This window comes from Heterocephalus glaber, unplaced genomic scaffold (genome assembly GCF_053883595.1).
Source record: "Heterocephalus glaber isolate CG9 unplaced genomic scaffold, H.glaber_assembly_v1.0 deba00000122, whole genome shotgun sequence".
In the NCBI taxonomy this organism is placed as follows: domain Eukaryota; kingdom Metazoa; phylum Chordata; class Mammalia; order Rodentia; family Bathyergidae; genus Heterocephalus; species Heterocephalus glaber.
Genome location: NW_028258138.1, coordinates 12,876,446 through 12,901,815, shown reverse-complemented (window position 1 = coordinate 12,901,815; position 25,370 = coordinate 12,876,446).

Genomic DNA, 25,370 nt, shown 5'->3' with positions numbered 1-25,370 from the left:
CACATAGCTGTGCTTGGTAATTATGGATACCTACCTTTTTAATTGTGGTCATCTGAAATACTTTATAAAGTCTTTTGAAAATTTCATAAATTTGATATTAAAAGTGATGAGTCTGAGGAGAAAAGATCCTGAAAATTTTTGTTTTTCACATACATAGACATTTTTTCAGTTACAGAGGAACTTTCAATATTTTTACACAGACACGATGCATACATATAACTTATAATGTGACATTGTGCTTTTATGATGTGGAATTTGCAAAACCTGCATAAAAATTAGAACCATCTGAAAGTCATTAAGCAATGTATACTTCTACAATAATAAATTATGTGAAGCTAGAATACACAGTGTAAAATTATAAAAAGTAATACTGACAATTCAAAATAGTGGGGAAGAAATTTAAAAAAGAAAAGAAAAATTTAAAACAAACTTTGGCATATGAAAATCTTTGTGCAGGGATAGATTATGGGAAATTGTACAAAGATTGTCTAAGAACTGGCCAAAATTCACAATTCATGAATTACAGCAATTATATTTTGAACCCTCCATTGCAATGAACAAATGCTTCTTTCCTTTTTCTGTCTCCCTTGTAGGGCATAGCCTCCTTCAGAGAATACCCTAACATTCATTCGCTCCATGGGACTGTGTTCTAAACAATTTATCTGTGATTAGATATACATCATGAGGATGACGCATTATCCAACAATGTTTTGTCAGAAAAAAATGAAAACATTTTATATATATAGTGAGTGAAAACAGTACTTAATAGCCACTAGAAGTGCAAGAGAGAAGTAAGTAGTGAATATGCTCACTACTTTACATATTCTCCGTTAGACTTCAAAGTCACAAATTTGTAGGAATTAGAGGGAAAATAATTTTAATTGGGTGGGTTTCTTTCTTTATGAAATGAATAATTCTTAAGAAAATATCTACAGTATAGACAAACCTTACAAATATCTAAAGTCATGACTCCTTCCATACTTGTCACAAGTATAACATGATTTTGACCTACTCTAACTTTCGCATCTCTTACAAACACCTATCATTGGTTGTAAGTAAACATAAACAAAAACCCTGTGGTCAAGGTGTTCTGACTAAGCAAGTTTCTGGTAAGCACAGCATTAGAAAGAGTAGAACTAGTACTGAGTTGTCAAAATATGATCCTACCAGATTTAAGTCACTTGAATACTCTGCAACGTTTATTCTCTACATGAATATCCCTTGCTTGCAATCTAGGCTGCAGGGGTGTCAGTGAAGAACATCTCAGATATTAATTATTTAATGAAGACATTTCATGCATCATAATGTTCTCTATTCTATGATCTAGAATTTACATGAGATACTCCTGTCTTCATGAAGTGCAGGTGAGTTGGAACTATAGAGATGCACCACACTTTGAATCAAATTTAGTCCTTTATTATTGTCATAAACCAGCAATCAAGAGTGGCTTGAGCCAGAAAATCTCTCAACAAAGGAAAAGCAACTTGTGGGGTCCTTTCAAGCAGCTCTTCTAATTGGATGGCTCAGGAAGAGTGGGAGCTTGAGAGGAATTTCACAGGAGCAGAACTTTTCTAAATTAGTGGGGGACAGGAGAAGTTTCACACAGTTTAGTAAAAACAAAATATCATACAGGTGTGGAATATCCTGTTTACAAGGTTGTAAAGATAACATAGCTACAGATTTCTCTATCAAAAGGTCACAAAGATAACATATAGATGCAGGCTCACATAGGATGCAGCAGTCTGTTATGCATTAACTGAGGGGACTCCCAAGATGGGGAGGAAAGGGAAGATGACAACCTGGAATCACTCAATTTTACACAAATGAAGTCAGGTTGGCTATCACACTTCTGACTCCCCCAGGTGACTCCCAAGTAAGATTAAGACCCAAACCATGAGATCATGACTACTTTGTCTTGAAACCGTGGGAAAACACCTTTCTTCAGAAGGTGTAAAATAATTTTCAGGTCAAAGGAGGCTCTTGTATGCCAGCAGTTTTTAATTTGAATATCCTTTATGATTAGTGAGTGAGAGTGTATACATAAGTTACATTTTAATTTATGCAGAATATATACAAATAAATATATATGTAAATATATATGTACACACAGACATTCACAAAATAACATGGTTACAAGTCACACTTTTACAAAGATAAATTTTAGGTGAAAAACGCTGCATTCTCTAGATTTATTTTAATATATTCAGCAGAACTAAAGAAATAACTCCAAATGTTACACAGGAAGAAAGGGAACTAATGGCAGAATATTGACAGTTATTAAGCAATCCTTGGAATATGTTTATATTTAATATTTAATGTACTTATATGTATGCATGAGAATTTACTTATAAAAGAAAATAACAAGCAAGAAAAGCTTACCTTTCTTGAAGCTCATTTTTCTTTTTGTAGAAGATCCCCACAAAACAGATGCATAAGTAATGATTTCAATTTAAATATCAACATTTAAAGCTTAATCAATGGTGTAACTAGGTAAAAAGTTGTCAGATACTTCAAAATAAACAAAAGATTGGTATGGCTTTTACATGCAAATAAGAAAAAACACTTTAAAAGCACGTGATTTTTATAGGAATGTTGACTCAGTTACAAAGATGTCTTGCTTACAAGAGTTTTATATTCTTTAATGAAACAAAGATTCAGTAAGTGCACTAATAAAAATTAGTAGGAAATACTGTATGTGATCAGGAGGTCTTGTTATGTGTCCCTCCTATCTCTGAGAATGTATAAGAAAGACCAGATGGTGCCGAAACTTTCTCTGTTCTCACCACAATTTCCCACTTCTGACACCATGTGGTACTATAGCAACTAATACAGAGGAGGTTTGGAATGCAGCTTTCATGGCCTGGGCTGTGGTTTCCTTAGTTATGGCTGTGGCTATGGAGCTCTAGTCTACAGGTATGGCTGTGACAGTTATGGATATGCCTGCTGCTGCTCCTCTTGCTGTGGGAGAGACTGGTCCTATGGCTTTTACTGAGAAACTCTGAAAGTCAAGCCATTGGTCTCCTTCATTTGGGCTCTCTGAATCTATCCCCATGACTCTTCATATGGATACTTTCTTTGCTTATTCTAAAATGTCAAATTCATCCTGATGTATCTAAAAAAAATTATCGACATTCTACAACTCTCCTTTGGTCCTTGAAATCATCTCAAATATTTCACAAATTTTGGAAAACCTTTTTCTTTGATATTGTGCTGCCATTAAAATTTTTGATCAACAACTTTTAGGTGAGAAAATGTAACTTTTTATTATAATAAAATTTTATCTTACTGAAAATATGGATTTGTAGAATTTAAATTTACTTATCTTGGTGTGTGTGTGGGGGGGGGGCTATGTTTTGGGTGATCTAATAAATAGAATGGAATAGAAGAAAATATGAAAGGAAGAACATTCTTTGGAGCATCCTCAGGCAATACTGATATTAGGAAAGCAAGTGTATCTTATCAGTATTTAAAAATTTTATTTTTGTGATTGTTTAGTTGGCTCTCCCTCTAATTATCATAGAATCTTAGACCCTTGCTCTCTATTTTCACATTTCTGCATGGATAACTCTTTTCCAAATCTTCACCCTCAACAAACATATAGTTTCCATGTGCCTTCCTGGCCTGTTACCAAACCATTCTTGGGAGGACAAGAGAAATTCTGATTTGTGGTGTCCTCAGATTTCCCCAGTTTAAATATTACCCCACTACTTCTGATTTAAAGCATGTCACTAAATGCAAAAAGATAGTAAAACAGACTCTGATCTGAAACATGTTGGCTCCAGCCCTCAATACAGAGCCTGCTTAAATGTTTGTTGCTTGAATGTCTAATACAGATCACTCTCCCACTCTTCCTGTGAAGTGAGTAATTAACATATCAATAAAAAGGAAATTTTAACATCAGGAATTACTTCATTTCCTTTTAAATCACTGGATACTCATTTGTAACTCTAGGATTTCCTCTGAAGACACAAAAACTCATTTTCCAACTCACTTCAAATTTCCTCCAGTGCCTATATCCCAGTACAAAACAATGGAAAATAACATTTTCTCTGATGAAATCTGCTGGTGTCTCATTTTGAATGCATGATTTTTTAAAAATTTAATTTGTAAAAAACTTTAATATTTGGAATAAAATACAAGTGTATATCCATTTATATTTGAAATGTGAATGATACCAAAGATATTTTAAAAGATCAATGCCTTATTTTTCCCCATTACCTAAAATGTACCAATAAAAGAATTTAAGGAAAAAAAAACCCAAAAAACAATGCCTGTGGACAAACTGAAAGCAAAATTTGGAAATGATTTTTGAAACCTGGAATATATACAACATCATGAAATGTGATAAATCATTTAAACACAATATACATTACAGTATTCAACTGAAAATTTATCCTTCAAAAATTTCTAAAAGCTTATCATATTAAGAATCATTTGATGTCTAAAAAGTGCTAATAAAAGACAATTATCTATAATCCTAAAATATTTTTACTAGATTGTCATAAACAATAGATATTTATGGAACAAATTCAACTTAATTATATTGAGAGCTCTTTTACCTCATCTGATGAGAGAATTAGAATTGACTGATACTATCTTTGTAAACTTTAAACAAAATGGAACGCAATTGTATTTAATAGTTGATAAAAATACATTAATTCAAGGTTATACTTGTGTATATAATCTTAGTGGTGTTCTTCAACTATCATCTGAGGCAGGGTTTCATTCAATCAAATACTTTGTTGTGCTCTTTTTGTTCATACAGCGTCGTGCTTTTGCCATTGATATCCATAAGGAATAAGAAAATGTGAGCTCCATTACATTTAAATGTTCACCTTAAAGACAGCCCTGAAGCAGTCTCATTGAAGTGAAGATCTGGCTTCACAAAGCACTGGTCTTGTCAAATAATATTTGAAGATCCATGGGTCTCTGACTCATCAAACACTGTTCAGAGTTCACTCTGCAGGAAAAAAAAAAAATCTAAGACTGACAATAATTCCTGAGAATTAATTACAGGAACAATTTCTATACCCACAAATCCAAACTCACTCTGAGTTGCAATCTGAGAATTGGCTGTGGATATATGTAGGGAACAGGAATGTTTATATATTTTGAGGTTCACAAGTTTAAAACTTCACATTTTCTTTTTAAACTTCACTTTTTTGTCTTCTTATAAGCAAATTTGTTATGTCTCCAATATTAGGATTTCTGGGTATTATTTAGACTAGTCCAAACTCATGTATATTTCTATTTTCCTAAGTGTATTTACTATTTTGCACAGGATTAATTTTTTAATTTAAGAAACTATTATTTTAATATTTGTTACTTCAAATATCTAACATAAAGTGCATTTGCTTTATCATTAGATTCTGACCGTTTTTTTATTTCATTTGTATGATGTTACAAAACCTCATCATCCTACAGCAAGCATTTTGGAAGTACCTTTTCATCATCTCAACATTGGATGTCTCCAATTAAAATAATTGAATTTAATGTAGCTTCCAGGAATAATTTATCATTTTCCAATGGCTTTGCAACTTTGCTATAATTTATAGCACATAATGCTGTGAATGAGAAAACAGATCTTAATTGGGGACCTTAATCTCAATGATAATAGCAATATAATTCATTAATGTAAAAGTAATTAGCATAGAGTTGGCCCTCAGTGAATATCACCTAAATGAGGGAATGTCATTTTCTTAAATGATGGTGCAAACAAAACTGTGTAACCTTAATGAATTCCATTAGTTCAATTGGGAGCATAAGAGGAACTGGAGGCTTACAGTTCTATACACACACTGATCAACAGAATCTCACTATCTAAATGATCATATATTGTGTAGTACACCACCTTTGTGAGTCTGCAGGGGTGATAGGAAATTCAGGCTTGGGTAACCTTTTTTTTTCTAACCATCTTTAAATATGATAGGTGTCTAATAGATAATAATCACTTTGTTTGGACAGTACACCAAGTTAATGAGATCGGCTTGAACAAATTATCTTTAAATAAAGTAAATTTTATTTACTTTCGAACACAAGATAAAAATATATTAATACATTACTTACAAAAATGAAATAATTCACCTGTTTGTTGGCTGCTAAAATCTTATTTGAGTCATCATTCTGAATTATAAGTATAGCACTGATCATATATTGTGAAACCAACAACAGAATATTTAAAAGACTCTTCACTGTGCAGTTGTCAACATTCAATCTGAGAAACCCAGTCCTCTATTACTTGACTGACTTTCAATTTCTGACCACATGAGCCATAATGGAAACCTCTGTGATGCCAAATTTTTGATTATGGTCTACTTATTTTCAGGACAATATCCTGGTGCAGTTGGTTCTATTAGGGTTCTACCTGAGCAGCTTGACCTACAGGACACATTTACTTGTTTCCTAATTAACCTCACATCAATACTTATACCAAAAGTAACAAATTCTTCTGTGACCATTATGAAAAAAATAATGAAGATTTCATATTTCCAATTTCAGTTAACCTAAATGGGATAATTTATAATGTATACAAAAGCTTTACACTATATCATTTGTCTTTATGTATGTTATTTCATATGAAAAAATAAAAATAATATTTTATAAGCTATGCTCATTTGTAAATTTGTACTTCATCATATTTACATTATCATCCATTATTTTTCCTTCTTTTGATTTTTTACGTATGTGTATATGTCAGAGAGAAGAACAAAGGTATATAGTGAGAAAAGCACAGAGATAGAGACAAAGGGAAAAAAATGCTGAATAACGTTGTCTTTGGAAAGCTTCTGAAGTTTGGATATAATTAAAATTTTCACAATCTGAACATCTATTTTTTTGACCTAAGGTCGTTACTAACCTGGAACGACGTGATTCAGAAGCCACAGCTACACATGATCAGATTGCCAATATATGCTCATATTCTAAATTTTAAAATCATGTTCTTGTCAACCAAAAGTCCTTTTTTCCTACCATTATTAAACAAACCCTGCCTTATCTATTTATTGATGCTGTAAATGTTGGCTGAATTTCTTAGTATGGTGCCTCAGAAGAGAAGAACCCTACTCTCAGATTTTACAGAATTTAAAAGGATATAGAAAGCACATTACAAAAATCTTTTTTGAAATAAATCTGACAACTTCTAAGAAGTACCTTGGAAGACAAATTAATGAAACTAACTCTGGAGGAAATATAAAATTTGAATAGCACTTATTAAAGAAAGTATATTCCTAGCTTGAAAACCTACCTATATGACAACAGCAGGCTCATATACATTTTAACTGATAAATTATATCAAACAATTAAAGCAGAAAAGAGAAGAAACACTTCTCCCCTCATATTTAGGAACTCAACATTGTGCTAATCCTAAAACTGGATAAAGATAATAGAAGAAAAAAGTATGAACAGAGATAGAAATTTGTTTAACAAAACAAACTATTAAAAGTCAGATCTGGCAGGATGTAGAAAGTGGTTTTGTTATAGGGATGGCAGTGTTGGTTCAGCATTGGAAGATCCACCCCCAAAAGTCATCATTTTAACAGAGGAAAGGAAAAAGCCATATGATCCTGTCACTAGTTGGAGAAAAAGTATTGGACTAAATTCTACAGCTGTTCATGGTAAAAAGCTATCAGGAGACTAGAAGTAGAACTGAACCTTCTCAACAGATTAAAGACATATACTCCATACTTCCAGTGAGAACACCTTATATGAATGGAGAAGATACAATGCTTTCTCCTTAAGGTGGGGAGCAAGGGCAGGTATGGTTACTGTTCACCTGTCCATTAAACTTTGAAACCTAGGCCCCACCAAAATAGTCTGGCAATAAAATGACACAACTAGGATAGGATTGGCATGGCAGAAGCAAAATCTTTCTATGTAGATGAAATGATCATCTACAGAAAAAATACTAAGAAATCTCTAGGATTCCCTAGAACTTCTACTTGAATTTAGCAGGATTAGAAAACACAAGGTATATATAAAAATTCAGGTCTGTGTATACTTGCTGTAAATGAAGAATTGGATATTGAAATTTAAAAGTTATGTAGGAGTATAATGGACCTAGAAATGTTAAAAACAAAAACAAAAACAGTGTTGGAAGACATTTAATACCTAATTTTAAGACTTCTTCTAAAGCTACAGTAATCAAGGCAGTGTTGGTGTAAGGAAAGACATATAGATCATTTGAATAAAACAGAGAATCTAGAAATAGAACCACACATATATGGTCCACTGAGCTCGTAATGTCTCCTAGATCTTAATATTGTAATTTTAAAAAATGTATAACTGATACTGTGTAACAGGAAGAAAAGGTCTAAAAGAGCAGGGTAATTGTGAGGGGTAGGGGAAGGGATAAAAGGGAAAGGAAAAAATATGAGAAGAGGAAAAAAATGGAAACAAGGTCTTTGCAAATAGGGAAGGGTGGAGGGGGTGAAGGGAGGGCAAGGAAAGGGGAAAAAATAAGAAGCAAGAGACTCATGTAATGGTACAAGATCCCAATGATGAATGTAACTGCATTTTATACCTAAAATGTACCAATAAAGTTAATTGGGAAAAGAAAAAAAAAGGAAAAAAAAAGAAACCTACTCTCTACTTGCCATCTAAATGGCATGTACAATGTAGATAAAATCTTGACAGTCAGCTGCTTGCTTCCTCATGTTTGAAGTTAAAATATTTCCATAAAATCTACTAATGATGAGCCTCTAGAGCTTAGATCTTAAATGTCTCCCAAAAGATCTTGTATTAAAGGTATGGTACCCAGGTTGGTGCTATTGGGATGCTCTAAAACCTTTGAGAACTGGAGGCACCTTGTAGATCCTTCACACACAATGAAATATCTCCAAGATGGATTGTGACATCCTTGTGCCTTCCTTTTACTCTGTTGTTCCCTGACTATGAGATGCACAGTTTTGCTCCCCACATATCCTCATTTTACCTCCAAGGACCAGGGGAAGTAGACCATGGACTGCACCCTCCAAAGAAGTAAACAAAAATAACCTTTTGTCATTTGTAGGTTGATTATGTGAGGAATTTCATTGTAATGATGGAAAATTTACTAACACACAAGCCCAGAATAACACTCTTTAGTGGCTGGAGTCACAATCTTCCCCTCATACCATGATTTCTCAGATCTTATGATTCTTAATTTTGCTTTGAAGTCCCCAAAGTGGATTTTCCTATTTATCCTATTTTTTTCTTAAAAATATCAATAATATTCATAAATAACAATGAGACAATGGAATTTTAAATGATATGATATGAATCACACAAAAATTGGCTTGATTAAGTAAATTTACAAGCAATATAACATCTTGGAAATATATCAGTTTTCTAAGAAATTATATCTTACCAAAAGCTTGTTTAGTCATCATATTTGAAAACTTAATTCCTTTTTTCCTAAAACTTGAGATTGAGCCCAGGACTGCTGCATGTTAGCCAAGTCCTCTATTATTGATTCCTATCCCTGAGTTATGCTGATAATGAAATTCTATCAGATAAGCATACCCCCATGAATTATTTGGGCAATAAAAATCTGTCTTAATTATTTGAACAAATATTCAATATGTATAACACTAGATAAATATTTCACCCAATGAATAAAAATGATTTATTTTCCTATTTAAAAGAAAAGAAATTTTTACTTTTCAAAAACAGGAAATCTCTCTAATGCCCTTTCACCATTTCCTGTGTTTCAAGCTATGGACAAAAGAATCCATTAAAGAAGAAAAAGGAACACTAATAAGTGTCTGTGACTGTTAATCCAGATCTGTCACTCAATTGGCTTAGGCCTAGTAGGTTAGTAAAGCATGTGCCTGGGAGTGTTTGGGTAACTCCTGCTCCTGGGTGTGTTCGAGCAGTCATGGAGGTGTGACCTTGAGTACTATACCCTTTGCAGTTCCTTTGGCACTGTTACCATGCTCTGGTTCCTTGTTATCATGGCCTGAGTGGCTTTGCTCCTCCAGGTTCTTCCCTCTTGATGTTTCTGCCTTGGAGCCAGCCAATAATAGATTGAAAACATGAACCAGCTAAATCTTTCCTCCTTTAAATTGTAGGTGTAGGGTGTTGTACCCAGAATTGGGAAAGTTGACTAATATAGAAGATTAATACTGAAAAGGAGGTGGTGAATGTGACTACATATGACTGTATAGTATAGAAGCCTTTGGAACTGGTTTGTGGGAGGTTTTTGAAGAGGTTTGGTGATGTGGGCTAGAGAAGCTCTAACATGTGATAAGCAGAGCCTAATGGGTGATTTTGGTTGACAGGAAAGGAGACAGTAAAGCTGGGCTCAGGAGGCTTCATTTGGGTACAAGAACCTCTATTAGCAGTTAGACTAAAGGCCATACGTGTTATACTCTGGCAGAAAATTTGTGAACATTTTGGACACATTCTGAGACTTAAAAGGAGGCTGAGTTTGAAAGTGGTGAACCAATGAATCTGATGGAGGAAATTTCAAAACAATTCAATGTTCGGGCTATGGCATGGACAATGGTGGCTGAATTTAGCGATTTATAATAAGAATTAGTGACAAAAAACAGAGCAGAGAAACTTGAAAAACTTAAATTTTTGCCCAAAGGAACTATGTTAAGTTGTGGTCAGAGGAGGTATGCCCAGTAGAGATTAACACCATTAAAAAGAAATGAAATACTTTTGTATTGGGACAAGAAGAAAAATGCTTCAAAAGTATCCAAGGAATCAGCAAAATTCCACTGATCACAGGATCAAGGGTACAAATGTATAAACGTTTCATTTAGGAAGAGAGTTCTCTTCCTAAATGCCTGCCCTAGAAAGACCTAGGGAACTGATTCCCCAGATTCCTTTCTCGGTGCTCAGCCATGTAGGTATTCAAATGCTGCTGCAGCCTTCATCCAAAGAAGCCCAGCTAAAATGGAGCTACAAGCTGGGCTTGGCTTCACCCATATGGTGCTGGTTTGACTGGTATACAGCATGTAAGAGTGGTGCATTCGGGAAGGCTTCCACTCAGATTTCAAGGGAAGGGCTGGGAGGGCAACAAGGATACACTGAGAGGGCAGTTAGTGAATCTGGAGGAATGAAGCCAAAGCTACAGTGGCGACCCCAAGAAATCAGAGATCCCAGAAATTTGGAATGCCTGCTGAAGAAAGCTGCAGAGCATAAGTGGATCCAGCCCAGCACAGAGGCCAGAGGGTGTACAATGGTAAGGCTATAGGACCAGGACTCCCCAGGCCATTTGGAACTCCCATTTTACCACTGTGTGCCCCAGATGTTGTTTATGGGGCTCTAGGACTTAATGTTTGCCCTCTTGGGTTTCAGCATTGTTTTAGTCCAATTCTTTTCTATTACTCTATTCTCTCCTTTCATAATGGCAATTTTTGCCTTGTTCCATGTAACTGGTTTTTCTTTTTTATGGAGTTTGCCTTCAGTTTCAGTAGTAACTTGTTCTTTTGAAAAGTGCTGTACATGTTGAGACTTTGAGGAAGGGACTATTATGTTTCCAGGTGTATGGGGGTAGTTGCATTATGTTAGGAGGAATTATGAATTTTATTATCTTTATTTGGAGATGAAGTATGGTTTAAGGAAATATGTTTAGGTGTGAAGTTGACGTGAGGTATATTACCACCATTAGTCCTAATCTGTCAACTTCATTGGATTAAAAATGTCTACTAGATTAATAAAACATGCCACTGCATACATCTGGGTGGGTCTTGGACATGTAAACTTGGGTACTGTAAGGTTCTTCTCTGCACTGTTCCCCAGCTCACCTTTCTGGTCACCATAAAATGAGTTTTACTCCTCCATTTCCTTCCCCCATGAGCTTTCTACCTTTGAAGCAGCTGATCAAAGACTGAAAACATAATGCATTCAAAACTTACCTCCCTTAATTTGTAGGTGTCAGGTATTGTGTTCAGCAATAGGAAAGTGGCCTATTGCAATGTCAAATAATAAAACATTTTAAATATTATTGAAACATGATTGAGAAAAGGTAAATAACAACTGAGTGGTTGAGAGAGGCCCAGGGACACAAATTTCTATCTAAAATCGCTAATAATCTAAATTAGAAGCCTAGGAAAACCAGCTTTTTTACCAGGTCTATGCATTTGGCACTATTTCTGTATTTGATGAAAAAAAAGAACGAGTACTACTGGCAGTATTCGTGGTGTAAGGAAATTTGTATTCAGTAATTCTACAAATAGTGGAAGCTTCTTCCTTATGAAATTTTTGAATAGCTAATTTTACAAAGATAACACAATTTCTATGCTCTTTCTGTCAAACAAATGAGCTGTAGTCTTAATAGCTCTGCACTGTTTTATGTCGATTTTATTTTAATAAATTTCATTGACAACTTTGACAATATTTCCACCACCAATATTTCATCTATTGGCACCAAATGGCAAAGGAGACCATGGCTTTTTGTCTTTGGATATACTCACACACCTCTTAAAAAGCATGTCACTGCTGTAACTTCATGCTATTTCTACTAGTAAATGAGTCTTCTAGTTTCAAAAAAAATATGTATTAGGGTTGATGATGAAGCATCCAACTTAACCATGGTGTTTTACAGTTACATCTACAACACCTTCATGTTAGATAAGAAAGTATACCTTATATGGCATTTTTGTCCATAAAATGGTCATTTATTTTCAGGACAGATAGAAATAACATTTACTAAAGAAAATGGTTCAGAAATAAGCATAAAATATGACTAAATATGTTGGTAACTCACCACAATGTTACCAATTAGAAATCAGTTACTAGCTCACACTTCATGAGTGATGCCCAAGAAATAGATAATGTCCCACAATATAAAGCAAAACAACAAAACAAAAGAACAATAACCTTTTTGGTGGAGGAATAGAAATAAAACAATTCAAAAATGAAAATAAGATATCTAATTTCATAAATTGTCTCATACCATGTAATCAAATCATATGCATTGAACTTACTAAATGTAGAATGAGCTACAGCCTTAAAAATAGAACAAGAATCTCACTTTAAGGCCTCATGAATAAGGATAGAATCCTGACATAGGAGCAAAATTATTTCAGTTATGAAGTCCTTGATTTCTCAGTAAGTACATATTTATGACCTTGTCTGAAGCTCATTGTGAGATCGTATGAATGATGCTGCACTCCTTGTGGTTTTCCCACCAAGAGGTATAAAAGGCTCCAGGCAGACGGGGACATCAGACACAAGACACCTCCTTCCTGGTCCTCAACAGAACAGTCCATTCCTGACACCATGAGCTACTACGGCAACTACTATGGTGGCATGGGCTGTGGTTATAGCTGTGGTGGCTATGGTGGCTGTGGCTATGGATGTCACTGGCCTCTGTGGTGTAGAAAATACTTCTACTGAGGAATTTTCTGTTTCTTAGCCTACTGGCTACAACCTGCTGATTACCTAGTAATCATCTTCAATTTTCATCACACAAGACAATTTTAATATATCTTCAAAAATTAGAACTATCACTTCTCAGAAAAATAAATGAAATTTGTCATGTCACTGTGATTCATTATCATTATTTGGACTGCATGCTACTTTGTAGAGAAGTTACTGATTTATTTTTGTAATCCTGTGAAACTGATAAAATTTGACTTTAAGCTTTTATGTGAAAAGATATATATTATTAAACTTTATTCTATTGTAAATATTTCTTTGCTACAGTTCTACTAAATAGTCTCTATCAATTTGACACATATTTATGTATTTGTAGGGGATTAGTCTCAAATTTGTGGTTATTTATGGAGCAGGGAAGAATGGGGATATAAAAGTTCTCTTTTGTGGGGCTGGGGATTTAACTCAGTGGTGCTGCCACCTGCCTCACAAGCGCAAGATCCCAAGTTCAATCCCCAGTACCAAAAGAAGAAAAAAAGAAACAAAAAAAAGATCTCTTTTGGTCATTAGAAATCTAAAATATTAATTCTTTTAAACAGATCATACAAAACCTCTTCTACACTTTTATACTATTCTCTTCATCAAAATATTAGAAAAGTTTACTTTCTACCTTATTTTTTTCAAATCAGATGACTTAAAATTTTGAGTATTTATATGCTTTGTGTCATTTGCAACACCAGTGGTTGGATTATAACATCTGCTAGAGGTCTTTCTCCGTGAAATATTTCTCAATTTTCAAAAAATACTCTAACTACAGAATGACTATAGATATTTTCGTATTGAAAATGTCAGCACTAATAATGACATTTTGACTTACCAACACGGCAACTGCACAACACTTCAAAATATTCCAAACTATCCTATTTAGAAAAGAATATATATTATGCATAGAAAGTAAATATATCAAAAATGTGAGATAGTTGCACAGTATCAAACCAATACTAGATTATTTATTTTACCCCAAAGTGTGGTCTTTATTAAATGTATTTGCCTATGCATGCTAATTTTCTCCAGAATAAAAATGTTTCCACCTGTTGATTAGTCAGACTGACAATATTATATTTAATGAAATGGTGATTGAAAAACAAAAATAATAAAAGAAATATTACTTTGAATATGGGTAAATTGTTTAAAAGTCAGTTGATACTGGGCAGTTCTTGATTCTAGGATCCAGGCAAGAGGCTACTACTAGGGAAAGGGTCATGGAATTTTAGCTGTCTTTGTTTGATTTGGCTATTTATTTTTTTCCTGGGATGGCAAAACACATTTGTAGACACAGGTGTGCATAATCCTGATGAGAGCATGATGGGAGAATACTGTGCTTAAGAAAGAGCCAGGTTTTCCCCTGCTATATTTTACAAATTCTGATGTCACAAGGTTCAGTTGCCTGACTGACCGAGCAGATCACTTGAAAATCTGACAAACTTTTTCTTACACATCAAGGTGATAAGAAAACTATCAGTAGAATTTATGACCAGTTAAGAAAAAAAGTCCTTAGTTAAAAAAGAAAATGTAATATTCCCCTTAGGTGAGGCTCAGCAGATGAAAACAGACCATTACCTAAATGTCAGGAGCCTCATTTTGTATTTATCCTTGCTGGATTAGAATAGTCAGACCTTTTATCACAGCCTAGGAATAACAAAAACTCAATAGTGTAATAAAATGTATTTCTGTATCATCCACAATTTTAATATAATGAGAAAAAAGTCATAATCTGGAGGAAGGAGGAATGGAGGGGAAGGAAACAGGATGAAAAAAATAATTAAAATATGTTATGTACATATACCAACTTCACACAGAAAATGTAAATACTATGTGCTGCTAATATGTACTGATAAAAAATAAAAATGGGGATGTGGAATCCTATGGAAGCATGGAAAAGAACAACATAAAGATAATCAAAGCATGAGTTACAAATTGGGCTGTGCAGATAAGAAAATTTTGATGTAATGTAAAGAAAACTTATAAAATGTCTACTAAAATTGGAGAAACATACCAAAAAAATTTAAAATTTATTTCTTAAAAAGAGAAAATGAGTAATGTATTTAAGAATTGAATATTAGTTTATGAAAAATCACAATTATTAAACATAAACAGACTTTTACAAAATTTTTTGAGCGCTCAAAGATAGAAAAACAGTACCGAATGTAAAATAAAGAAAGAAGAATATGGAAGAGTTTGTAAAGGAATTGTCATAATTCACCAAAAGGAGAAGCGTACATGTAACCGGAGTTCAACAGGGAAGGAAAGAATGAGACATTGGCCATTTTGAAAGAAGAACATAATTTTCCAAAACTGCTGAAATACCTGAATCTACATATACTAAATGCTGTGCCTTGCCAGAGGGAGACATATAATTAAAATCACATGTAAACATAACTTGATAGCTGAAAATTAAATGGAAAATCATAATATGGGGAGTTACACAAAAGAAATTATCTGCAAGTTATAATAAGAATAACTAAAAATTTATCAGAAGAAAGTGGGGAGATATTATTTTTGTATTATTATTATTAATTAACTTAAATTCTTTTATTGGTACATTTTAGGTATGCAACACATTTACATTTCTCATTGGGAACTTGTACCTTTGCATGATGCACCTTTGTTCTTATTTTTCCCCCATTCCTAGCCCTCCCTTCATCCCCTCCACCCTTCCCTATTTAAAAAGACTTTGTTTCAATTTTTTCCATTTCTCATCATTTTTCCTTTCCCTTCTTTCCTTTCCCCTGCCCCTCTCACTACCCCTAGCCCTTTGGACCTTTTCTTCCTATTTTACATTATCGATTATTCATTCTAATCATTGGTACATTTTAGGTATACAAGATAATGACATTCATCATTGGAAAGGTGCACCTTTACATAGTCTCTCTTGGTTCTTATTTCTCACCCTTGCCCAGCCCTCCCTTCAACCCATCCATCCCTCCCTATTTATAAAGATTTTCTTTCCATATTCTCCTATTATTTCCATTCCCTTCTTTCCTTTCCCCTACCTCTCCCACTTCCCCTTCCCCTTTGCCCCTTCTCTTCCTACTTCACATTACCTATTGCACCTTTTAGTCCTTATTTACACTTTCAGTTTCTCACACTAGAGAAACTATTCAGTATTTATACATGTGTGTCCTATTCATTTCACTTAAGAGTATCACTTCAATGTGCATCCATTTAGCTATAAATGTCTCTTAATTTCTAATTTTTTATGGCTGAGTAGTACTCCATTTTATTTTAAAAAACCACACTTTTTTTTATCTAGTCTCTGGTTGATGGGCATTTGGGCTGTTTCCAAGTTTCAGCTATTGCAATTTCTGCTGCTATGGATAGGGGTGCAAATACATCACTGTGGTATGATTTTTTTAATTCTTTGGGGAAGGTACCCAGCAGGGGAATAGCAGGGTCAAATGGGACTTTCAGTCCTAGTTCTTTGAGGTATCTCCATACTGATTTCCACAGTAGTTGCACCAGTCTACACTCCCACCAGCAGTGGAGCAGTGTTCCTCTTTCCCAACAGCCCCACCAGCATTTGTTATTGGTTGATTTCATGATAGCAGCCATTCTTGCTGGAGTGAGGTCAAATGTCAGCATTGTTTTCATTTGTATCTCTCTAATGACCAGTGATGTTGAACATTTTCTTATGTATTTATTTGCTATTTCTGCTTCTTTGTCTGAGAAATGTCTGTTCATCTCTGATATCCATTATTGGATTGGGTCTGTAAATTTGGGAGGTCTGATCTTTCAAAATTCTTTATAGATTCGAGATACTAGACCTTTGTCTGAGGAACAGAAGGTGAAGATTTTTTCCCACATTGTAGGCTGTCTCTTCACACTGTTGGTGATTTGTCTTGCTGTGCAGATGCTTTTTAATAAGAAGAGATCCCACTTGTTGATTGTTTGTGCTAGTTCACAGGCAACTGATATTCTGTTCATAAAATCTTTTCCTACAAAAATGTCTTCAGGAACTCTACATAACCTCTGTTCCAGCTGGTTCAATATTTCTATTTTAATATTTAGATCTTTAATCCATTTTGATTTTAGTTTAGTGCATGGTGAGAGATATAGGTGGAGTATTAAACTTTGGCAAGTTGAAACGCAATTGTTCCAGCACCATTTATTAAAGAGGCTATCTTTCCTCCAGTGAGGGTGTTTGGCTCCTTTATCAAAGATGTGATGGCTGACTGTGTCTGGTACTGTTTCTGCACCTTCTAATCTGTTCCACTGGTCCTCAGGTCTGTTTCTTTTCCAGTACTATGCTGTTTTTATCACAGTAGCATTATAGTATAGTTGCAAGTTGGGGACTGTGATACCCCCTGCCAATGTCTCTGTTACCTAGAATTGCTTTTGGTATTCTGAGTTTCTTCTTGTTGCAAAAAAGTTTTGGATTGTTTTCTCAAGGTCCATGAAGTATGCTGCTGGGATCTCAATTGGAATTGCATTGAATCTATATAGCAGCTTTGGAAGTATGGCCATTTTCACTGTACTGATCCCTCCTACCGAGGAGCAGGGGATGTCTGTCCATTTTCTGATATCATCTTCAATCTCTCTTTTCAGAGTGCTATAGTTTTCAGAGAAGAGGTCTTTGATTTCTTTCATTAGGTTGATTCCTAGGTATTTCAGTTTTTTGGATGCTATTTTGAAAGGAATTATTTGCCTTATTTCTCTCTCAGTCTGTCTGTTGTTTGTGTAGAGGAAAATTATTGATTTTTCTGTGTTGACCTTGTAACCAGCTACTTGACTGAATTTGGTTACTAAGTCTAGAAGACTTTTGGTTGAGTTCTTGGGGTCTTCTATATAGAGTATCATGTCATCTGCAAATAATGACAATTTGACTTCATTTCCTATCTTTATTCCTTTTATTTCTTTTTCTTGTCTAATTGCCGTGGCTAATGTTTCCAAAACTATATTGAACAAGAGTGGGGATAGTGGACATCCTTGTCTTGTTCCTAATTTTAGTGTGAAGGCTTTCAGTTTTTGACCATTTCATATGATACTGGTTGTTGGTTTTTCATAGATGGCTTTTATCAGTTTGAGGTAGAGACCATCTATTCCAATATTTTGTAGAGTTTTTATCATAAATGCATGTTGGATTTTGTCAAACGCTTTTTCTGTGTCTATGGAGATAATCATATGCTTTCTGTCCTTGGCTCTATTGATACAGTGAATTACATTGATTTGTTGAACCATGCCTGCATCCCTGGGATGAATCCCACTTGATCAGTGTGCATGATCTTCTTGATGATCTTCTGCATTCTATTTGCCAGTATCTTATTAAGGATTTTTGCATCTATGTTCATTAGTGAGATTGGCCTATAGTTCCCCTTTTCAGTTGGGTCTTTCTCTGCTTTGGGGATCAAGGTGCTGCTGGCTTCCAGGAATGAATTTGGGAGTATTGCTTCCCTTTCAACTTCATTGAAGAGTATAAACAGTAGTTGCAGTAGTTCCTCTCTAAATATCTTGTAGAATTCAGCAGTGAAGCCATCAGGACCTGGGCTTTTCTTGGTAAGTTTTTAATTAAGTTTTCATTTTCATTGATTGATATTGAGTTGTTTAGAATTTTTAGGTCTTCTTCGTTAAACTTTGGTAAATCATATGTATCTAGGGATCTGTCCATTTCTTCTGTCTTTTCCATATCATTGGCATATAGGTTCTGGAAGTAAGTATCAATGATCCTCTGAATTTCTGCTGGGTCCTTTGTAATTTTACCCTTTTCATTCCGAATTGCACGAATTTGGGCCTTTTCTTTCCTTTTTCTGATAAGGTTGGCTAAGGGTTTGTCAAGTTTGTTGATTCTTTCGTAGAACCAACTCTTGGCTTCATTGATTTTTTTGTATCGTTCTCTTAGTCTCCATTGCATTGATTTCTCCTCTGATCTTTATCATTTCCTCCTTGTATCAGCTTTGGGTTTGTCCCACTCTTCTTTTTCTAGAAGCTTGAGTTTCAGCATCAGGTTGTTTAATTGGGCTCATTCTGTTTTCCTAATATGCATATTCAGTGCTATTAATTTCCCTCGTAAGACTGCTTTCATTGTGTCCCATAGATTCCAATATGTTGTATTTTCCTTGTCATTTAGTTGAAGGAACTGTCTGATTTCTTCTTTAATTTCCTCTATGACCCATTGGTTATTCAGAAGTGTGTTGTTCAATTTCCATGTATAACGAAATTTTTTGAGGTTGTTTTGCTCTGGATCTCCAATTTCTTCACACTATGGTCTGATGATATACAGGGGATAACTTCAATTCCTTTGCACTTACTTAAACATGTTCTATGTGTGAGTATGTGATCTATTTTGGAGAATGACCCATGTGCAGATGAGAAGAATGTGTATTCTGATTTTGTGGGGTGGAAGACTCTGTAAACATCTGTTAAGTTCATTTGTTCAAGAGTTTGAGTTCTAGTATTTCATTCCTTTTGTCTAGTTGATCTATCTATTTGTGACAGTGGGGTGTTGAGGTCCCCCACTACTATTGTTTTAGTGCATATATGACTTTTCATGTCCTTTAGTATTTGTATTATATAGTTGGGTGCACTAGTGTTTGGTGCATAGATATTTATGATTGTCATCTCTCCCTGTTAGATTGTTCCCTTTACAAGGATGTAGTGTCCTTCTTCATCTCTCTTAATCAGTGTTGGTTTGAAATCTACTTGATCTGCAAAGAGGATAGCTACTCCTGCCTTTTTTCAGGTTCCCATTGCCTGGAGTATTGTTTTCCACCCTTTAACTTTCAGTCCAGGGAAGCCATCAGGGCCTGGGCTTTTCTTAGTTGATAAGTTTTTAATTACATTTTCAATTTCATTGTTTGATTTTGGGTTGTTCAGAATTTTTAGGTCTTCTTCATTCAACTTTAGTAATTCATATGTATCTAGGAATCTGTCCATTTCTTCTGTGTTCTCCACCTTATTGGTGTATAGGTTCTGGAAGTAGGTATTGATGATCCTCTGGGTTTCTGCTGGGTCTGCTGTAATTTCACCCTTTTCATTCCTAATTGCATGGATTTGGGCCTTTTCCTTCCTTTTTCTGACAAGTTTGGCTAAAGGTTTGTCAATTTTGTTGATTCTTTCGAAGAACCAACTCTTGGCTTCATTGATTTTTTGTATCATTCTCTTCATCTCCATTGCATTGATTTCTCCTCTGATTGTTATCATTTCCTCCCTTTCATGAGCTTTGGGCTTGTCCTGCTCTTCTTTTTCTAGAAGATTGAGGTTCAGCATCAGGTTGTTTAATTGGGCTCGTTCTGTTTTCCTAATATGCGTGTTCACTGCTATGAATTTCCCTCGTAAGACTGCTTTCATTGTGTCCCATAGATTCCAATAGGTTGTATTTTCCTTGTCATTTAGTTGAAGGAACTGTCTGATTTCTTCTTTAATTTCCTCTGTGACCCATTGGTTATTCAGAAGTGAGTTGTTCAATTTCCACGTGTTTATGAAATTTTTCCAGTTTCTTTTACTATGGATCTCCAATTTCATTGCACTGTGGTCTGATAATATACAGGGGATAACTTCAATTCCTTTGCACTTACTTAAACATGTTCTATATGTGAGTATGTGGTCTATTTTGGAGAAAGGCCCATGTGCAGATGAGAAGAATGTGTATTCTGATTTTGTGGGGTGGAAGACTCTGTAAACATCTGTTAAGTTCATTTGTTCAAGAGTTTGATTGAGTTCTATTATCTCATTACCGATTTTTTTGTCTAGTTGATCTATCTATTTGTGACAGTGGGGTGTTGAGGTCCCCCACTACAATTGCTTTAGTGCATATATGACTTTTCATGTCCGCTAGTATTTGTATTACATAGTTGGGTGCACTAGTGTTTGGTGCATAGATATTTATGATTGTCATCTCTTCCTCTTGGATTGTTCCCTTTACAAGGATGTAGTGTCCTTCTTCATTTCTCTTAATCAGTGTTGGTTTGAAATCTACTTGATCTTCAAAGAGGATAGCTACTCCTGCTTCTTTTCAGATTCCTGTCATATGGAGTGTTGTTTTCCACCCTTTAACTTTCAGTATTTGAGTTTCATTTTCAATTAAGTATGTTTCTTGTATGTAGCATATTGTTGGATTTTGCTTCTTGACCCATTCTGCCAGTCTATTTCTTTTGATTAGTGAATTGTGACCACTAACATTGATGGTTATAACTGAAATGTATTGACTTGTCATTGTCATGACTTTTTCTTTTTGTTGGGTTCTACCTCTTTACATTTAATTTCTTGTCACACCTGATGAATTCTTTCTGCTGTGCTTCCTGGGGTTGTGATCCTCATTGTCTTTTCCTAGAATATTGTCTACCATTTTTTGGAGTGCTGGTTTGGTATTCACCAAGTTCCTAAGGTGCTCTTTGTCATGAAAGCATCTTATTTCTCCATCAATTTTGAAAGATAGTTTTGCAGGGTACATCAATCTGGGTTGGAGGCTGTTTTCCTGTAGGGCTTGAAATATATCACTCCAAGCTCTCCTTGCCTTAAGTGTTTGAGTTGAGAAGTCTGCTGTGATTCTGATGGGCTTTCCTTTGTATGTGATTCGTTCCTTTTCTCTAACTGCTTGTAGAACTTAATTATTCTGTTGAGTTTCTGGAATCTTAACAATTATATGCCTATGTGTAGATTTTTTTTGATCAAAGCTATTTGAAGTCCTTTATGCCTCACTTATCTGTATGTCAAGTTCTTTTCCCCTCCTTGGGAAGTTTTCTGCCATTACTTCTGTGAAGAGTTTTTTTATGTCATCTGCACTCTCTTCTGTTTCTTCTTTGACTCCAATCAGTCTTATGTTATTCTTCTTTGCATCATCTAGCAGCTGCTGGATTGATTTCTCATGTTCCCTTATAATTTTGAAGCAATTTTTCATTTCCTGGTCACTAATTGCAATCTTAACTTCTATATCTGAAATTCTGTCCTCACATTGACTCATTCTGCTGTGTAGACTTTCAATGGAGTTTTCATCTCCCGGAAATCTATTTGCATCTGTTTTATGGATTCCGTTTTTTTCCTATGTTGGGATTTCATCATGTTCCTTAGCTCCTCTCTAGGTTTATTAATCATATCTTGCACTATGAGGACAATTTCTGCTGTTATCTGAGAAATTATTTCTGATTTCATTTTTTCCAGATCCCCTTTTGTTGCCAGTTTGGTGGGTCCAGGTGGTTGAGTATCAGAGTGTTCCATCTCATTTCCTTTTGGGGTTGCTGTAGGTGATCTGGAAGTCTGGTTTTGAGACTTATTTACATGTCTTCCTATTTTGACCCAGGGCGGGGGGTGCTGTCACCTCATCTGAACTGTGAGAGGTGGGACAGTTGGTGGCCCTGAAGCCCCTTCCTCTAAGCCAGGAGCAGTGAGAACAGCACCCCAGAAGCCCCTACCTCTGGGCTGGGAGTGATGGGATGGATGGTGGCCCAGAAGCCCCTTCCTCTGGGCTAGGAGTAGTGGGACAGTGGCTCAGAAGCCCCTACCTCTGGGCCAGCAGCAGTGAGACCTCTGGGAGGTATTATGATGATTTTCAAAGGATAGATTATAAGTAACTCTCAATTTAAGATACTATAGTTGAAATTGTCCAGATAACAATATAAAAATAAATACCTTGATAAAACCTGTGTAAATAAAAAATAAGTAATAAATGCTCATAGATAATAAATAGTGAGAAAATGTATTCAACTGAGAATTGATTGTAAGAAAACTCAGTTTTTTAAGTAGAAGAAAAGTGATCCAGACAAGAAACAAGGACATACCCCCCCAATTTGAAATAAATAATAAATATTAATTTTTTATGTTTTAAGTTCATGGAAAAAGATATTCAAGATAAGCATAGTATAAAAGGCTGACCACAAAAATAGCCAATTTTACTGTCCTAACCTTATTAGGAAAGAAGAAAATGATATATTGAAACAAGCCATACCAAGTCAATGAAACTGGAAAAGCCAGAAAATACAAAAGTTTAGTGAGTCATGGAACAAAAATATAAATAACAAGCTGTACTTTGTAAAAATGTTTGATGATCTCTCCCATAACCTAAAAATTCTGACATTTTAGCAAAGTAATCTTATTTGAAGACTAAGTTAGGGAATTAAAGTCGGGTGGGATGTGGTAAATACTGCCCTTGCTTTTTACAATTTGCTGTTAGAAATAAAATGATATCTTTTGGAGATGATTGTAATCCATCTGGGGCTGTTTTTTCCTGTTCCATGACTGAGTCATCCCCTCCTGAAACCATAAGATTCTACACAAATTACTATGGTAATTTACTATGTAGGAGTGTAATTGGGGTGTGGGTGGACACAGGTGCTACTGTCCTGTTTGGGAAGATTCTGGTCCTATAGATTCTATGGAACACCTCCAAGATCAGCCAAGATTATTGGCCTCTTCGTGGGCTTTATTGGCTATGACTGGGTTTCATGGGTTTCTTCACTCAGTGTCTCTGCATAGAGGATCCAGCTCAATCTTATCTGACAGGACACATGGGGAAATAGCTGCAGAAGGTGAAATGTGAAATATTCCATTGTGGGTGAAATATGTTATGACATTTTCATTTTTTCTTAAATTATGCTTAATTTTAATTCTGTATAATTTGTAATTCAACAACATTCATGGGAAGAAAATGTAAATTTCATATTAAGATCAGGATCACTCATTCTTAGTATGGATTTTTTTAATTCACTTTTCTTTTTTTTCCATTTTGTTTGAGTAATTGTGACTGAAGACACTGCCTTACTTGCCTCCCCCATGTACCCAAGTCACAATAAATTAAATCTGTGCATTCCAGTAAACTACAGAAACTGCATTATCAACATCTTCCTCATACTAAACCTAGTTTACATAAGCTAAAATTATAATGAATAGTTACCTCAATTTTAATAATACTTTATACAGTGGTATTCCCTTTTTCCATGTTACTATTTTGGTGTGCTTATTCTGAGTTTATTCCCACACAGCACATTTTAATTAAACCATTTATTGCTGTGCTTCTGTATGGTACTATTTTTATTCACTTCAATTTTTTTTACCCACTGAGGCTACATTTCAAACTATCAGGAACAATTGTATTTGATGATAGTTCAGGGAAACTCAAATTTTTCATTAAAAGAGATTGATTCATTTTTTGATCTTAGTTATATTTCTGTATTTCACAGGAAATTAAAATATAGGCATTACAGAGATTTCTTTATTCTCAGAAACAGAAACATTTTTCTGGAGAGCATTTTGGCTGTTTTGAATATACATTTATTTTTTGAAAATATTTTCAATGATTATGAGACACCAGTTTCCCTGATATACAAAGTCATATCTAGTAGTCCCAATTACATCGTAATGTCAACATTTAGGAATGGTGAGTGTGGAAAATAATTATTTGAAGAAACATAAATAAAAAATAAGTACAGAAAAATAAAAAATAAAAAATAAAGGGGTGTGTTTAAGTTCTCAAATATTGATAATTAGTTTAAATGTAAATGTTCTAAATACATCATATAAAGAAAAAGAAAAGCCTGGCTCGTGGTGTACAGCTGTAATCTAGGCAACTTTAAAAAAAAATTAATTGTATTGGTACATTTAAGGTATATGATATAATGATATTCATCATTGGAAAGTTTCACCTTTATATAGTCTCTCTTGGTTCTTACTTTTTCCCCATTCCCCTTGCCCTCCCTTCAACCCATCCATCCCTTCCTATTTACGAAGACTTTGTTTCCATTTTTTCATTTTCTCATATTAATTCCATTCCCTTCTTTTCCCCTACCCGTCCCACTTCCCCTTCCCCTTTGCCCCTTTTCTTTCTATTTCACATTATCTATTATACATTTTAGTCCTGATTTACACTTTCAGTTTCTCACACTAGACAAACTATTTGGTATTTACACATATGTGTCCTATTTATTTCACTTGAGTATCACCTCAATGTGCATCCATTTAGTTATAAATGTTTCTAGTTTCTCATTTTTTATGGCTGAGTAGTACTCAATTTTATTTTTTTAAAAAACACATTTTCTTTATCCTGTCCCTGGTTGATGGGGGTTTGGGCTGTTTCCTAG